At 45.5% G+C, this 19,337-nt stretch overlaps 1 protein-coding gene across 1 annotated transcript in view; it reads right to left on the bottom strand.

The window, feature by feature from the left end:
- Positions 1 to 19,337, bottom strand: part of LOC140721717 (uncharacterized) — a 75,693-nt gene that overhangs the window by 10,367 nt on the left and 45,989 nt on the right. The window lies entirely within an intron of this gene.

Here is a 19,337-nt window from a genome sequence, read left to right as displayed (position 1 = left end):
TGGAGTATAGTGCGCTGAAGAGGCGCACTGTCAGTGACCAGAATACGGCCCTGAGGGCCGAAGAGGCGATGGCCTGTCTGAGTGGTGCGAAGTGGTTTAAGGTGCTGGATCTGAGGAGTGGATGTTGCCAGATCCCAATGAGTGAGGCCAACAAGGAGAAGACGGCCGTTATAGGTCCCCTAGGATTCTTCCCGTCCGGAAAGATGCCAGAGGGCATATCCGGAGCCCTTGCAAACTTCCCGCGGGGCATGTGGAAGACCATGGGGGATGTGGAGGTGTTTGGAGTTTTGGCGTATGTGGATGTTCTCCTGGTATTTGGATTTGCCTCGGGAGAATCTGAAGCGAGACTGTTGCAGGAGCGACTGAGAACTAAAGAGCTAAAGCTTTCTCTGGTCACGTGTCAGGTCTGGCGAAGGTCGCAGCTCGTGAGTGACTGTCTCTACGGAATCAAGTTTGATGTGGAGAAGGAGAGGCCGAATTATCATCAGAAACCGGAGAAAGTGATCCGGGATCAGTTGGAAGACCAAGAAAGTTATCTGATTAAGAGTAACAGCAAACCGAGAGCCCGGAGAGGGGAGTTTGAGGAGGTGAAGTAATTGCGGACAGATCTTGGAAGAGGGAAGCGGAAGTTTGAAGGGAACCTGAAGATGACCATCGACAGTCCAAATGAAGTGGAAACCCTGAAGGTCGACCTTGAAGAAGTCATCAGGAAGGAAAAGCTGGAGATAAGTGCAGTGAATACAGAATTGTTGAGACTGTGGCGGGAGTTGGAGTAGCCAGAGATGAAGCTGATGTCTCGATTGCGGGAGGCTGAAGAGGCTGGGGGAGCAGTGCAGGCCACGTGCTTCCGTTTGGAGAAGATCAAACAGCAGCTACCGATCGCAGAACTGAGGAAGAATACGGATTCGAAGGATGATGCGCTGCATGTGTGGTACATGCTGCCTTTTGCTAACTTCCCCTCGATTGAGGAAGAGACCTTTAGCCTTTCTGCTACTGAGTCAGGTGTAGTGGGGAGGGTTAGCCGTGGACAGCAGGGGGATCAGAGTTGCAAGGGGGCATGAGTGAGAGATTGAGAGAGGAGTTGACAAGCGGAGCCGAGGTATCCCCGGTTGTGTCGGAGCCAGGATGGTTTCGGGGAGGAGGTACGGAGGTCTCGAAGGGTTGAGAAACTCCCAGAGAATTTGGCCTATGTAGCGCCTGAGGAACAGGGCGTGAGGTCTACTGTTTGGGAAGCAATGTCACTGTTTGTGCCTGGGTTAGGGTTTGGTTGGCAGGAAACGTGAGCGAGTTATTTAATAGTCATGAGGACATGACTTTTATTTGGTGGGGGGAGAGTGTAAAGGAGGTTTCTTCTTTTTCTTTTTAACTCCGTATGTTAATCAAAATGGCTTCTTTGTTTTGTTATGAAAGAATGCTGGAAGCTTGCCTGGTTTAAAATTTACTGATAACGAGAATTGTATTCATTTGTTAACCAATTGACATTAATGTTACTCTCTCTTCTCGGTCTGTAAGCTAGTTTTGGCGGGCTTTTGGGGAGTCGGCGCGAGGGGGTGAGGGAGAGAGGACGCGATGCTGTAAGCTGGGTGACGGAACGGACCCCGAGCGGGGGTCCGAGGCCAGGTTGTCGGCGGGAAGAGGAGATGAAGGCGGACGGGTGCTGGAGCCACTGCTCGGTTGACCACTGCGGGTGGTCCCAGGTGTGAAGACGGGAGGTCGGAGGAGAGCAACGAGAGGTCGAAGGTTCGATGGTTGAGCTCCAACGCTGTGCACTAAACTGATTGAACTCTGATACGTTTCGGCTCCTTTATTTTATATATTTTTTATTTATATATACTGCATTGTTGGTAACTATTTAGTACCAGTAATATCTATAAAATGTAACCATTTAATCGCATATGGTGTACTGTCTGTTATATGGCCGAGTGGGGACATCACAGAATATTTACACAATCTGGTTGCCCAGTTTGACGGGGCAGAAGGCTGCTCCCCCTAGACAGAAGCGAGCCTGAGGTGTGGATGTACATCTGTATAGATATGCATCTATATCTATATAGATATACAGATGTACAGAGATTCACTCCCCCTGAGAGAAGACATTTCTACTTACCCGCTTTCTTAAAGATGGACCATTTATTTGCTGATTCTGTCGCTTTATTCGTGACTCTCCCACTTGCAGAAACAATTTAGAATTGTACACAGAGCAGTACAGTGCAGGAACAGATCGTACTGGCCATGTTGCCAAATTACTCACGACCCATCTACCTGCGCACGATCTGTATACCTCTTAGACAACAATAAGGCATCTGCTTCCATCACCCGCCCAGGTACCGAGCAATCACAGTGATAAAGCGTTATCCGGCACATCTCCTTTGCACTCCCTACGCTCAGCTAATATTTAGCATGGACCTGGTCAAGAACCTATCATAGGCACTATTTGGGAAAGATCATAACTACAATTCTTCTAAATTCTGAGGTAGACAAACCCCAGCTATGGGGTTGCCTTGGGGACCAGGATGAGTGTTCAGGGTCTACACCAGGTATACTGATCAGGCCCTGCATTGGAATTAGTGATCAGGTCCAGTATGTGGGTGAGAATTCGTCCACTTTCGCATTTAGTTTAGTATACGGGACTGACATTCGGGTTGTGTTCAGACCCTGAATGAGCACCGTCTTGAGCGAACATACCGGACTTCCGGCTGGTGAACCTGTCTTGTACAACCTGCAATGTCGGAACAGCATTTTAAAATCAGATTTTAAATCAAGCACAGTGTCATTAGCATATGTAGTGAGATATGTTAGCTTGCAGAAACAATGCATTGCATTCCTTAATAATAATAAAAATATAAATTATGTTGAATATATGGATGAAATTAAACAGGGTGGAAAAGAAAACGAAACCATATACCCTCTGCACTTTCTCGTCGAGCTTTCGCGGCACCCTCCTTTTTGTAAGCTACAATTCATTTGCCATTAAGGCCAATATGTCGGTCACAGTGGTAACGTTGTCTACAGGGCCCCAGGTAATATGACTGGATTGCAGTAAGAGGAATAACTCCATTCAACTTTCATTTCACTTTGTTGAGCCAGTGTGGCATGTCAATGTAACCATCAACAGCTTAACGCCTGCAGAAAACAACGATACAGTAAGAAACATGGAAACAGAGGAAACATACAGCACCGTACCTTCGGCCCACAAAGCTGTGCGGAACATGTCACTGCCTTAGAACTACATCGGTTTTACACATAGCCCTCTATTTTTCTAACCTACATCCAGGAGTCTCTTTAAAGTCCCTATCGTTTCCGCCTCCAACATTGCCACCGTCAGCTTATTCCACGCACTCAACAATCTCTGCGTAAAAAAAACAAATATATATTACCCCTGACATCTCCTCTATACCTACTTCGAGGCACCGTAAAACTGTGCCCTCTCTCAGAAGACATGCTCCCAAATCCAGGCAACATCTTTGTAAATCTCCTATGCATCCTTTCTATGGTTTCCACGTCCTTCCTGTAGTGAGGCGACCAGGCAACGTTACCTCTCGTCTCTTAAATTCAATGCTAAGATTAAGAAGGCATACGGTGCATTGGCCTTCATTAACCACAGAATCAATCTGCTGGGCAGCTTTGAGCGTCCTATGGACCCCGGACTCCAGGATCCCTCTGATCCTCCACACTGCCAAGAGTCTTACCATGAATGCTATATTCTGCCTTCGTATTTGACCCACCAAGCTGAACCACCTCACACGTACACGAGAAAATCCGTAAATTCAAGCAATACACACAAAATGCTGGTGGAACGCAGCAGGCCAGGCACATCACACTTACTTGTGTTGAACTCCATCTGCCACTTCTCAGACTGGTTTTCCATCATATCAATGTCCCATTGTAATTTCTGACAGCCCTCCACACTATCCACAACACCGCCGACCTTCGTGTATCTGCAAATTTACTAACCCATCCCTCCATTTCATCATCCATGTCATTTATAAAAATCACAAAGGGTAGGGGTCCCAGAACAGATCGCTGAGGCACGCCACTGGTCACCGGCCTCCATGCAGAATATGACCCATCTACAGCCACACTTTGCCTTCAGTGGGCAAGCCAGTTCTGGATCCACTAAGCAATCTTCCTTTGGATCCCATGCCTCCTTACTTTCCTCAATCAGCCTTGCATGGGGCACCTTGTCAAGTGCCTTACTAAAATCCATATACTCTACAGCTAGGACTCTGCCTTCATCAAACCGTTTTGTCACATCCTCAAACAATTCAATCAGGCTCGGAGGCACGACCTGCCTTTCACAAAACCATGTTGACTATGTCTAATCATATTATGCCTCTCCAAAGGTTCATAAACCTTGCCTTTCGGGATCTTCTCCATCAACTTACCACCAACTGAATTAAGACTCACTGTCCCATTATTTCCGAAGGGTTATTCCTACTCCCTTTCTTAAAAAAGGGAACAACATCCGCAACCCTCCAATCTTCCAGAACCTCTCCCGTCCTCACCGATGATGCAAAGATAATCGTCAGCAATCTCCTCCCTCGCTTCCCACAGTAGCTTGTGGTACATCCCGTCCAGTCCCCGGAGACTTATCTAACTTGATGCTTTCCAAAAGCTCCAGCACATCCTCTTTCTTAATATCTACATGCTCAAGCTTTTGAGTCCACTGAAGATCATCTCTACAATCGCCAAGATCCTTTTCCGTAGTGAATACTGAAACAAAGTATTCATTAAGTCCCTCCGCAAGCTCCTCCGGTTCCATACAGTTTCCCGCTGTCACACTTGATTGGTCCCATTTTCTCACTTCTTATCCTCCTGCTCTTCACATACTTGTAGAATGCCCTTGGGGTTTTCCATAATCCTGTCCGCCAAGACCTTCTGATGGCCACTTCTGGCTCTCCTGTTTTCATTCTTTTTTCTTCAAATTTCTATTTTTTATTCTTATTTTACAAAGCAGCACAGCATATCATACAGCAGATACAGTAAAGCATATTTACACAGCCACCCCATGACAGGAAAACATACAAAACTAAGAAACAGAAAAAAACCTTCTAATTTAAGTTTAAATTAACATACAACCAACATTGATCCCACGCGTCTTGTGCTTTTCCCTCACCGTTAATTCTTCCCAACATGTCTTCATATGATGAAATCTTAATCATTTCCTCAGTCCATTCCCTCACAGTGGGACATCTGGGTTTTCCAGTTTTGCAATACAATTCTTGCAGCTGTGATGAGACCCACCTTTAAAATAGTAAATTTGTCATTGTTTACATCAAGTATCATTATCCTATCACCCAGGAGACAAAGCCGTGGCCACAAGGGCTGTGTCGGACCCGAACAATTCCCCAACAAATCAAGAACTTTACACCAAAATGGACGAACCGTGGAACACTCCCATTATTAAGCTGCTTCCAGCTAGCCTTATAATCGCCTAGGTTACTATCATTTCCACGTTTTTGGAGCCTTCCCTTAGCTCTTCTTTTCTTCTTGACTAGATTTACAAAAGCCTTTGTGCACCACGGATCTTGTACCCTACCATCCTTTCCATGTCTCTTTGGAACGTACCTACCCAGAACCCCACGGAAATTTCCCCAGAACATTTGCCACATTACTTCCGTACGTTTCCCGGAGAACATCTGTTTCCAATCTCTGCTTCCAAGTTCCTGCCTGATAGCCTCATATCTCCCCTTACTTCAATTAACCGCTTCGTAACTTGTCTGTTCCTATCCCTCACCAATGCTGTGGTAAAGGACTTAGAACTGTGATCACTATCTCCAAAATGCTTTCCTACTCAGAGACCTGACAGCCGACCACGTTCATTTCCCAATACCAGATCAAGTAAACCTTCTCCTCTTGTAGGCTTATCCACATATTGTGTCAAGAAGTCTTCCTGAACACACCTAACAAATTCTACCCCATCTAAACCTTTAAGTCGAGGGTGATAGCAATCAATGCTTGGGAAATTAATATCTCCCACCACACCAACCCTCCATTCCAGAATCTGTCTCCCTATCTGCTCCTTGATGTCCCTGTTACTATTGGCTGGTCTACACAAAACACCCAGGAGAGTTATTGACCCTTTCCTATTGCAAACTTCCACACACAGAAACGCCGTTGACAACCCCCTCCATGACCTCCTCGTTTTCTGCAGCCGTGACGCTATCTCTGATCAACAGTGCCACGCCCCCACCTCTTTTGCCTCTGTAATGACCACAGCATCCACGCTCTAAGCTCATCTGCTTTATTCATGAAACTCCTCGCATTAAAATAGACACATCTCAAACCATCGGACTGAGCGCGTCCCTTCTCTATCACCTGCCTATCCCCTCTTTCGCACTGTCTACAAGCTTTCTCTATTTCTGAGCCAACCTCCCTTTCCTCCGTCACTTCATTTCAGTTCCCACCCCCCAGCAATTCTCGTTTAAACTTTCCCCAACAGCCTTAGTAAACCTTCGCTCCGGGGTAATGGTCCCCTAGGATTCAAGGGCAACCCGTCCTTTCTGTACAAGTCACACCTGCCCCGGAAGTGGTCCCAATGATCCAGAAATCTGAAACACTGCCCCCTGTTTCAATACCTCAGCCACACATTTATCCTCCACATAATTTTAATCCTATACTCACTGTCACGTGACACAGGCATTAATCCTTAAATTACTACTTTTGAGGTCCTGCTTCTCAACTTCTGTCCTAGCTCCCCGTGGTCACAGTTGTATTCACTTCTGATTCAAAGGGCATAATTGCGAGAAAAGCATTGTTAGAATTCATCTCATCGAGTCTGGATAATAAGATAAAATCTGTAACCTCAGAAAGAAAAAGCTAATCTTAACATAACCCGTCTTCCCAAAAATGAGACAGGAAAAATATAAATGACCCGTGAGCAATGGCTACAACCGCGAAGCGCAGGGATCTACCTGCAAATTAACTGTGATTGTGCAGGTAGCTCATTGCGTTAGTTTACATTCAATAGTACTGATCACAGAAACAACATACCATCTCGATTTCAGACAAAACCGAGCTTCAGCCGCAGATTCTATTGGTGCCAGATATTATTACAAATCAGAAACTGTTTCTGCCCAATCAATTCCAAGGGCTGACTATAGACGGCTCAATGGGACAGATTAGTGAACACAGGGCAGGGCCTTGCTGTGAAGTTTCTGTCAATATTCCGCTTCAACGTCGAAGTTTCGCAATTCCCGCCATCTGCTCGTCGGTCAGATTAAAAAATGTTTCATTGTCGTCAGGGACAGTGAATATGGAGCACAGAAACAGGTATAACGGGAGGTCTGAAATTATTTATTTATAAGTCAATTTGCCAGATGTTTAAAATATCCATTTTAGTAATGCAGCGAATAATGTTCCATGTGTCCCGAAGCATAGAGAGCAGGTGTTAATGAGGTTAAAGTAATGGAGAGCCCCTTCTGTTTACCTATGTCAGTAACCGAGGGATATACTGTGCCCATGATTGTAAGCAGGTTCCTCAAAGTCGTTCTGCACAACGGCAGTTTCATGTGACGTCACCGCCGACTGTGCGGTGAAGCTCCTGAAGTTTTGAGAGGTAGTTATGTCTCTCAGAATGCAGAATTCTGAGCAGCGCCAGTGTGACCACGGAGTTAATGTTACAATCCGCAGCCGCTTGCCATACTACAATTACCTATCATGGAGCATGAGAGCGGTAAATCAGTGGAACGCTCTGCTACAGTATGCGGTGGAGGACAAGACTTGCTTATATTTCAAGCGCAAGTCGATCGTTTCCTGAACTGTCAGGGCATCAAAGGATATAGTGTGAAGACAGGTGTATGGGGTTGCGTGGAATCCGGGATCAGCCGTGAACTGGCGGAGCAGACTCGATGGGCTGAATGGCCCAATTCTGACATTTCGTCTTCTGATCTTATGGTCCTCTGGAGCTAGAACTGGAATATGAAGAGTCCTTCATATCCCTCCCGTCCATGTGTATTTGATATTAGATTAATAAATCGGGAAGATGGGGAGTTAGAATCTCTGCTGAAATTAGAGAAAACACGTTCGACAATTAACTCCCACTCAACAGGAACAAATGTTGTCAATTATTTTCTCAGTGACTCTAGAACTAAAGGAGTCTATTCACGTTCATTATTTAACACAAACATTAAGCGATTATAGCCATACCATCCGGACAACTGCTTTCGCAAGAAACCCCCTCCTCCGCGGTAAACAGCGGGTTACATTTCACAAGCAGGGGTTGTTGCCCCCACCCAACCGGAATCATTTGTGGAATTTGTCTCCCTGAAAGTCCACAAGACAAAATGACCATAAGACATCGGTGCAGAATCAGCCCATCAGATCCATCGAGTCTGCGCCGCCATTTCATCATGACTGATTCCGTTTCCGGCTGAGCCCCAGTCTCCTGCCTTCTCCGTGCATCCATTCATGCCTTGACCAGTCAAGAATCAATCAAACTCTTCCTTAAATATACATAAAGATTTGGCCTCCACAGCAGCCTGTAACAAAGAATTCCACACATTCACCGCTTCCTGGCAAAATAAATGCCTTCTGAAAGGACGCCTCTCCATTGTGAGGTTGCGTCCTCTGGTCTCAGACTCTCCCACCAGAGGAAACATCCTCTCCACATCCACTCCGTCAAACTCTTCGGTCAGGCTTCAATGACGTCACCTCTTATCCTTCTGAAATCCAGTGAATACAGGCCCAGAGTCAAACACTTTTCATACGACAAGCCGTTCAATCGCAGAATCGTTTTCGTCAACTTCGTCTGAACTCCTTCTAGGTTCACAGCACTTTTTCTAAGGTAATGGCCTGAACTGCTGACAGTGCGGCCTCACCAGTGCTTTACAAAGTCTCAACAGGACATCTTTGCTTTTATATTCTATTCCTCTTGAAATGAATGCTAATATTGCACCTGCCTTCCTCACCACGGACTCACCCGGAAAACCCACCTTTAGGGAATCCTACACAAGGACTCCCAAGTGCATTGGCGCCCTCGTGTTTTTTCGTAATTTCCCTCCGTTTCGAAAATACTCAATCCTTCCACCTCTTCAACCAAATTGCCTGACAGTACATTTGCAGACACTGTGTTCCAACTGCCATTTCTTTGTCCACTCTCCTAATCTGGCTGTCCGTCCCCCCGTACCCCCTCAACTTCCTCAAAACTACCTGTCCCTCCACCCTTCTTCATATCACCTGAAACTTTTCAACAAGGTAATCAGTTACATCATCCAAATTCTGGCGTACAACGCAAAAAGAAGCAGTCCCAACACCTGTCCCTGTGGAACACCACTGGCCATCGCCAGCTAACCAAAACAGGCTCGATTTATTCCCGCTCTTTGCCGCCTGCCAATCTGCCACTGATTTATCTATGCCAGAATCTTTCCTGTAATACCACGAGTTCGTAACTTGTTAAGCAGCCTCACTATAGGAAGGATGTGGAAGCATTCGAAAGAGTACAGATGAGATTGACCAGAATGCTGCCCGGTTTAGAGAGCATGGATGATGATCAGAGATTAAGGGAGCTAGGGCTTTACTCTTTGGAGCGAAGGAGGATGAGAGGAGACATGATAGAGGTGTACAAGATATTAAGAGGAATAGATAGAGTGGATAGCCAGCGTCTCTCCCTCGGGGAACTACTGCTCAGTACAAGAGGACATGGCATTAAGGTAATGGGAGGGAAGTTCAAGGGGGATATTAGAGGAAGGGTTTTCACTCAGAGAGTGGTTGTGCGTGGAATGCACTGCCTGAGTCAGTGGTGGAGGCAGATACACTAGTGAATTTTAAGAGACTACTAGACAGGTATATGGAGGAATTTAAGGTGGGGTGTTATATGGGAGGCAGGGTTTGAGGGTCAGCACAACATTGTGGGCCGAAAGGCCTGTAATGTGCTGTACTATTCTATGTTTTATGTATGGAATCTTGTCAAAGGCCTTCTGAAAATCCGAGTACACAGTTTCCATCGATTCTCCTTTTCCTCTCCTGCTTGTTATATCTTCAGATAATTCCAACAGATTTATCAGTCGAGATTGTCCTTTGAGGAAACCATGCTGACGACGGCTTATCTTATCATGTGATTCCAAGTACCGTCAGAGCTACTTAATAATAGACTCCAACACCTTTCCAACCCGAGGTCAGCCTAACTGGCCGACAATTTCCTTTCTTCTGACTCTTTCCATTCTGGAAGAGTGGAGTGACACATGAAAAATTCCAGTGTTCCGGAAACTTTCCAGATCCCAGTGCTTCTTGAATGATCATTACTAATGCTTCCACAATCTCTTCAGACACCTCTTTCAGAATCCTGGGATCTACACCATCTGGTCCAAGTGACTTATCTCCCTTCAGACCTTTTAGTTCCCCAACAACCTTCGCTCTGATTATGGTAACTTCACACACTTCATGAACCATGACAACCGGAAATTCCACCATATTGCTCGTGTCGTCACAGTGAAGACTGATGCAAAATACTCAATCAGTCCGTCCGCCATTTCCTTTCCCCATTACTATCTCTCCAGCGTCTTTTCCCAGTGTCGGACACCTAGTCTCGCATTTTGCATCCGACTGTATGTTTCGAAAGAAACTTTCGATATCCTCTTGGAATGTCGCTTATTCCAAAGGGTCAAATGATTTAACACGGGAAAGAGTGATGGGCTGATCCAAAATGGGAACCATGGAGGGAGTGAGGGAAGAACTTCAGAAAAAATTGTTGTCAGAATGTCGTCTGGGAGGGAGAGATGAATTCACTGAAAATTTTCACCTGTGTTAAAATGCCCGAAGGGATGGTATGACGACCTGATTGACAATCAGCGAAGGAGTGAGCCGCGGATTGAAAATGGCCACCTGTGATGAAATGCACTAACCTCTTCAGGCTGTAGACCGGGAAAGGTGTCTTCAATGGATCTCTGTGCCAATTGGAGGCGAGGTTTAAAGGTGCGAGTTGGTTAGCGTCAATCAAGACCATCTTCTACAGGAGACATGGAGAGCGGGAGAGGGGATGGGAAGATACTGGGGAACAGAGTGGGGAAAGCGAAGAGGAGAAGAGGAGGAAAGATGAGTGAAACCATCATCACCCATGTGTCCTCCATCTCCACTTACCCTTCACATTTCTGTCCCTCTCTCCACCAGTCTTTCCACTCACTCTGCACTCTCTCAACCCCCTCGTTCTCCGCCCACACTCTCGCCTCTAGCTCTGCACCACTCCGTCAGCACCCCCCTCACCACCAGTATACTCTCCTCTGCACATCCTTTGTCCTTCATTCCCCTTTCCCCCGGTCTATCCCTCTCTTCCCATCCCTCCGCTCCATTAACCCTACCTGTAAGCCTCATAATTTGTATAATCTCTATCAAATGTCCCGGAAATCTACATTCCAAGGAATAAAGTCCTAACCTATTCAATCTTTCCTTATAACGCAGGTCCTCCAATCGCGGCATCATCCTTGTAATTTTTCAGTGTATTCTTACAAACCTATTTACATATTTCATGCAGTTCAGTGACCAAAACTGCAGACAATACTCTACATTAGGCCTCACCAACTTCAACATAACATCCCATCTCCTGCACCCAGTACATGAAGTCCAATGCGTCAAAACATTTCCTTCCGACCCTATCCACATAGGACGCCATTTCCAAAGCATTGTGACCTTGTATTCCCCGAAACCATTGTTGTACACACTCATCAGTGTCCTACTTTTAATCTGTAAACCCTAGCCTCCTGGTTCCTACCGAAGGTCCATTTGCTATTTATCCAACTGATCCAAATCCCTCTGCAAGATATGATGGCCTCCTTCGCTGTCCAATATACACTCACTTGGTGTACATACAGAAACTTGGTTAAGTACATGGATGGGAGGGCATGATCTGACGGATTTACAGTTCGACACAATGATCGGGAGCAGTGCGTGGAAATCGCAATACCCCCAACCCCCGCCTAACCCCACAACACTCCCTACCCCACCCCAGCGTCGGGTTGCAGATCCGGGGCCATGTGCGGTAAAAGTTTCGCTGTGGGATTCGGAGACGAGGGCCACAATCTCAACCATGACTAACATATTCGCCACTGTGGATAAATAACTGGTTAGTTTAATCATTCTGACCAGACGCACCGACTCTCTCACTCATCCATGACTCCTCACTGCCGCTCCCCTTCGCAGTGGACTCTTCTTCCAGCCTCTCCCTCTTCCCTTCCAAATCGCTCCACTCTCCTCGCCACCCAAAACACTGAACCCTCCTTTCTATGAACCCGGTCAGTTTACGACACCCTCCACGCTGCACTCATTCACTCATTTACGCTGCAAACTCGTCTCGCCCTCTCCTTTCTCTTGACGCCATTTTCACTCACATCTCCTTCCTCGCTGCCCCTATAGCTCACCCCCACCACCTCGGTATCCTGCACACCCATCCTTCCTCACCCCTTTCTGTAGCCCACCACGCCGCCTCCCCCCGCACCAATTCCACCTTTCCATCCCAGTCTCCATAAAAAAACCCTCCCACTCCCTTTCTTTTAGCCCTCTATCCCTTTCTCTCTACCTCGCTCTCCTCACTCTCCAGCTCTCTCCCCTTGCTCCAACCATCTCTAAATCCCACTCTCTATACCCCCCGTGACTGTCCACTCTCAACATCATACATTGCCAGGTATGATGATGCGGCCATCACTGAATCGTGGCTGAAGGATGATTGCAGTTTGGAGCTGAATGCCCAAGGTTACGTGTTATACAAGAGGGATAGGAAGGCAGGCAGAGTGGGTAGTGCGGCTCTACTGGTAAAGGTAGGGAGATGTTACATAGGACTGGAAGATGTTGAATCCTTGTGGATTGAGTTAAGAAACAGCAAGTGTAAAAAGACGCTGATGGCAGTTATATAGAGGCCTCTAACAGTGGCTGGGAGGTGGACCACAGGTTACAACAGGCAATAGAAAAGGCGAGTCAAAAGGGCAATGTTATGGCAGTCATGGGACATGTTAACATTAAGGTCAACTGGGAAAATCAAGTCAGTAATGGATCTCAAGGGAATGAGTTTGTTGAATGCCCGAGGGATAATCTTTCAGAACAGTTTGTCGCTGAGCCTACTACGGAATCAGCTGTACTGGATTGGGTGCTATACAATGAACGGGAGGCGATTAAGGAGCTTAAAGTAGAAGAACCTTTGGAAAAGGTGATCACAACACGAGTGCGAGCAACTAAAATCATTAGAAGGGAAAAGATGAAATATGAAAGCAAGCTAACAAATAATATCAAAGTGGAATATAAAAGTTTTTCCCCAAGTGTATATTAAAAAATAAAAGAAAAATTGGAGTGGATCAAGGACCGCTAGAAAACGAGGCAGGAGAAATAATAACCGGGTACAATGAGATGGCTGATGAAACTAATTGAGTATTTTGCATCATTCTTCACTGTGGAAGACACTAACAACACGCCTCATGTTGTGGTGTGTGAAGGAAGAGAAGTGGGTGCAGTTACTATTACAAGAGAGAAGGTGCTCAAAATACTGAAAGACCTAAAGGTACACAAGTCACCGTGACCAGAAGAACTGCACCCTGTGGTGCTGAAAGAGGTAGCGTTAGAGATTCTGCTGGCGTTAGAAATTATCTTGCCATAATCATTAGACTCCAGCATGGTGTCGGAGGACTGGAAAATTACAGATGCCACTCCACTCTTTAAGAAAGGAGGAAGGCAGCAGAAGGGCAACTATAGACCAGTTAGCCTGACCTCAGTTGGGAAGATGTTAGAATCAATTGTTAAGAGTGAGGTGATGCAGTATCTGGTGACAGAGGACAAGATAATACAAAGTCAGCATGGTTTCCTTCAGGGAAAATCCTGCCTGACGACTCTTTCGGAATTCTCGAAGGAGATTACAAGTAGATTAGATAAAGGTGATGAATTGGATGCTGTACATTTGGAACCCCAGAAGCCCTTTGACCAGGTGCACACACATGAACTGCTTACCAAGTGAAGAGCCCATAGTATTACAGGAAATTCACTAAAATGGTTAGAACATTGGCTGATTGGCAGGACGCAGGGAGTTAAAATAAAAAGGACCCTTTTCTGGTTGTTTGCCAGTCACTAGTTCCACAGGGGTCAGTGAAGGGACCGCTTCTTTTTATACTTTATATAAATGATTTAGATGATGAAATAGATTGTTTTGTTGCCAAGTTTTCAGATGACGCGAAGGTTGGTGGAGGGGCACTAGTGTTCAGGAAACAGGTAGGATGAAGAATGATTTAGTTTAGGAGAATGGGGAAGAAAGTGGCAAATGTAGTACAATGTTGGGAAAATGCAGGGTCATGCAATTTGGTAGCAGAAACAAATGTGCGGACTATTTTTTAAACTATGAGAAATTCCAGGAATCTAAGATGCAGGGGGAGATGGGAATCCTTGTGCAGAACACCATGAAGGTTATCTTGCAGGCTCAGTCGGTGGTGAGGAAGGCAAATGCCATGTTAGTATTCATTTCAAGAGGTCTAGCATAAAAGAGCAAGGATCAGATGCTGAAGCCTTATAAGGCACTGGTGAGGCCTCACCTTGAGTATTTTGAACAGCTTCGAGCCCGTCATCTTAGAAAAGATCTGCTGCCATTGGAGAGGGTCCAGAGGAGGATCACAAGGATGATTCCAGGAATGAAAGGGTTGTCACACGAGGAGCGTTACATGGCTCTGGGTCTGTACTCGCTGGAATTCAGAAGGATGAGAGGAATATCATTGAACCCTTTCGAAAGGCCCGGACAGAGTGGGTGTGGAAAGGATGTTTTCCATCGTGGGACAGTCTAGGACATGAGAGCACAGCCTCAGGATAGAGGGGCGCCCTTTCAAAACAGATCCGGAAACATTTCCCTAGCCAAAGTATGTTGAATGTGTGGAATTCGTTGCTACATGCAGCGGTGGTGGCCAGATCATTGGGTATATTTAAGGCAGAGATTGATATGTCCTTGATTATACATGACAATGAACATTACGGGGAGAAGAGCGGGAACTGGGATTAAGGAGGAGGGGAAAAGGTTTAGTCATGATTAAATAGCGGAGCAGACTCGATAGGCCAGATGGCCTCATTCTACTCCCATGTCTTGATGTCTCTCTTTCTTCTCCTCTCTTTTCCCCACCATCTCTCCACACACTCACTTTCATCTGCAGCTACCCGCTCTCCACTTTCCACACACAACTTTGTCAACACCTCTCTCCACTTCACACGCCTCCTATTCCTCAGCCTCATTCCATCTCTACCTCCACCCTCATAACAAGATCACTTAACAAGTCAGTCGCACTGTAATCGCAAACGCTGCAGATTCCAGATTCTCGGTAATGTTCGTTATATTGAGGAAATCACAGTTAGGATCGTCACGGGCTGGTTTATGTATGTTGCAACCGGGGGGGCGGGGGTCTCTGGTAGCGGACCCAAATGCAAGACACAGACACTGAAGTACTGGGAGCAGGACTAAGATTATCCAGAATGCAACGGAAGTCAGGAGGAAAGGACGCTGGACATGGACACAGGCCCTGGACGAGACAAGCAGACCGAGCCTGGGCTAGGACACAGACTATGAAAGCGGGACCTGGATGAGGAACTTGGAACTAGATGTCTAGACTAGGACTCCGAGACAGAGACTGGACAGTGACCCGGAACATGGGTCTTGATTCGAGCTCGGAACCCGGATGCAGTCGAGGATTCGGGACTAGGAACAGACTAGACACAAGATAACACTGGGAACACAGGGACGTGGCTTGGACTAGACCAGGATCTGGGACGTGGCTAGGGCTGGGCGAGGAATCTCCAGCACCAGGCTGGGCGAGGTACTCCTGGGCTCAGTGAGGCACCAGAACTGGATGAGGACACGAAGCTCAGATCTGGACGGGGCTGGAACACGGCGCCCTGACTTGATCTTGGAACACAGAGCCTTGGTGTTGGAGTACAGGGTCACAGAGTCGGTGCCCCTCCTTGGGAACAGGGCTGAGAGCCGGGGTTCTACACAGAGTCAGGACCCTCCTAAGGCCGGGACTCTTTCCTTGATGGACACTAAACACAGGGACACAAAGAGACAGATCCAAACTCAGCAATAGATAGCTGCATATCTTGGCATGGCGAGACTCCAGTCTCACTCCGGCGGTTGAACTTGACGGCGATACAGGCAAGGACGCAGTCGAGGTTACAGGCAAGGTAGCAGGCGAAGGAAACTGACGAAGGTTAGTGCCAAAATAACTGTTTTTTTAAAAAACATTTTTATTGAGTTTTCAGATAATTACAGAAAGAAGAAAAAAAAATACCCTTCCCCCTCCCCGCAGCCCCTCCCCCCTAACATCCCTATAGAAAAAGAAAGAAAGAAAGAAAGAAAGAAAGAAAGAAAGAAAGAAAGAAAGAAAGAAAGAAAGAAAGAAAGAAAGGAAGAAAGAAAGAACGAAAGAGTGCCTGGATATCGGAAGATCCCCACATGCTCCATGGAGTTCGTAATATCTTTAGTATATATATTTATTTATTTCCCCAAATAACCAATTATTTTATCTTCAGTGCACCTATATATTTAATCCTGCCTTTTGTAACTAAGGGCGCCAAATATTCAAAAATGTTTCATACTTATCTCTTAGATTATAAGTCATTTTTTCAACTGTAATACAGCTGGAAATTTCATTCTTCCAACGATCTATACTTAAGCATGCATCCGATTTCCAAGTAAATGGAATAGCCTTTTTGGCTACTGCCAGTGCAATTTTTATAAATTCTTTCTGATATTTATTCAATTTGGGTTTCCATTTTATCCCTTCAATATCGCCTAATAAAAATAATATTGGATTATGTGGAAGTTGTGTTCCAATAATTTCTTCCAATAAAACTCTTAAATTTGTCCAAAAACGTTGAATTTTAGAACAAGACCAAGTAGAATGTAAAAAAGTACCAATTTCTTGGTTACATCGGAAACACTAATCAGATAAATTTGGGTTTAATTTATTAATTTTTTGTGGTGTAATATATAATTGATGTAAAGAATTATATTGCACTAATCTTAACCGGACATTTATTGTATTTGTCATACTATCAAGACATAGTCTTGACCAAGTTGATTCATCAATTTTAATATTCAAGTCAATTTCCCATTTTTGTCTTGACTTATGGATTCCTTGTTTAATTGCCTGTTTTTGAATCAATCTATACATACAATAAATAATTTTTTTAGTTTTTCCTTTTTGAATTAAAGTTTCTATTTTATTAGATTTCGGCAATAACATTGTTTAACCTAATTTTTCTCTTAAATAAGCCCTTAACTGGAAGTAACAAAAAAGAGTGTTATTTGATACGGTTTCCTTCTCTGTGAGTTCTGTGATTTCCTGTAAACATGGAAGGTGTTGAGTGATGGACTGAGTGAAAGAGAATGGAGAAGACATTATCTGCTCAGTGATGAAATGTCCCAGTGATTTTGATCACAGGAACAGTCACTGGGCAGCCTCTGCACCCATTCTGTAAATTACTGGGCTTGGTAATTAGCAGCAAAGCACATGACTGTGGAAATTACAAATCAGAATATTATTAGAGTCACAGAGCCCAGCAGCACTGGAACAGGCTTTTCGGCCCTTCTAGTCAATACGGACCCGTTTTTGTTTTTGCTGCCAACTACCTGCATACACTTCCCATCCATGTCCTTACCCAAATTTCTCTTTAGTGTCTAACTCGAACCCACATCCACCACTTCCACTGGCAGCTCATTCCACACTCTCACCAACCTCTGAGTGAAGAATCCCCCTTCAGATTCCCCAAAAATATTTCACCTTTCACCCTGAAATATCAAGTGTGACAGTGGGAAAGTGTGTATTGAACCGGAGGAAATAGCAGAGGGACTTAATGTATACGTTACTTCAGTATTCACTATGGAAAAGGATCTTAGTGGTTGTACTGATGACTTGCAGCAGACTGAAAAGCTTGAGCATGTAGATATTGAGAAAGAGGATGTGCTGCAGCTTTTGGAAAGCATCAATTTGGATAAGTCGCTATGGATATGAACATTTGGAGAGGTATAATGTGATTAGTAATAGTCAGCATGACTTTGTGAAGGACAGGTCGTGCCTTACGAGCCCGATTGAATTTTTTGATGATGTGACTAAGCACATTGATGAAGAAAGAACAGTAGATGTAGTGTATATGGATTTCAGCAAGGCAATTGATAAGGTAACCCATGTAAGGCTTATTGAGAAAGTAAGGAGGCATGGGATCCAAGGGGACATTGCTTTGTGGATCCAGAACTGGCTTGCCCACTGAAGGCAAAGAGTGGTTGTAGATGGGTCATATTCTGCATGGAGGCCAGTGACCAGTGGTGTGCCTCAGGGATCTGCTCTGGGACCCTTACTCTTTGTGTTTTTTATAAATGACCTGGATGAGGAAGTGGAGGGATGGGTTGGTAAGTTTGCTGATGACACAAAGGTTGGATGTTTTGTGGATAGTGTGGATGGCTGTCAGAGTTTACAGCGGGACATTGATAGAATGCAGAACAGGGCTGAGAAGTGGCAGATGGAGTTCAGCACAGGTAAGTGTGAAGTGGTTCATTTTAGTAGGTCAAATATGATGGCAGTGAAAATGTCGGGACTGAGATGAGGGAAAATGTCTCCACGCCGAGGGTGGTGAATGTCTGTAAATCCACACCACAGAGGGCGGTGATGACTCGGTGATCGTCCTCACATAAAACAGAGGCTGGCAGATTTGTGGAGACCGAAGGGATTGAGAAAATGAGGATCGGTAGAAGCATGTGGCTGAGATGGGAGAGTAGCCTCCATCTTGCTGATGGTTAAAGGGGCCGAATGACCTCCTCCTGCTGTTTCTCACTTAATGCTTCAGTGTTCCTGTCCAATGAGGCCAGAGGAATGTGAATAGAAATGAGTGTTTATAGACATAGACTGATTTAAATGACAAACACGAGGAAATTTGCAGATGCTGGAAATTCAAACAACACACACAAAATGCCGGTGGAACGCAGCAGGTTAGGCAGCATCTATAGGGAGAAGCGCTGTCCACGTTTCGGAACGGTTCAGGACTGACGAAAGGTCTCGGCCCGAAGCGTCGACAGTGCTTCTCCCTATAGATGCTGCCGGACCTGCTGCGTTCCACCAGCATGTTGTGTGTGTTGACTGATTTAAAAGAAACCTGCTCATTTTCTGTGTGGGTCTGAATTGTGTGTCGGGATGGGAAGTGAATCAAAACTATAACTCTGAGAACTCTGTGACCTGGGGCTGGAGGGAAAGGGATCAGGGAAGATATGGAAGGAAAATCTAAATACGTATGGAAATGATATAGGGAAATAATGAAATAATGTGGGAAATGCGGCGGTGGGTAGGGCAGTATGTGAAGGGCGAGGAACAGTCACCGGTCACATGGGAGACCCTCCAGCG

The sequence above is a fragment of the Hemitrygon akajei genome, unplaced genomic scaffold, assembly GCF_048418815.1.
Source record: "Hemitrygon akajei unplaced genomic scaffold, sHemAka1.3 Scf000060, whole genome shotgun sequence".
NCBI lineage: Eukaryota > Metazoa > Chordata > Chondrichthyes > Myliobatiformes > Dasyatidae > Hemitrygon > Hemitrygon akajei.
Note: the sequence above shows the minus strand (reverse complement) of the source record. Positions and strands in the feature narration are given on the sequence as shown.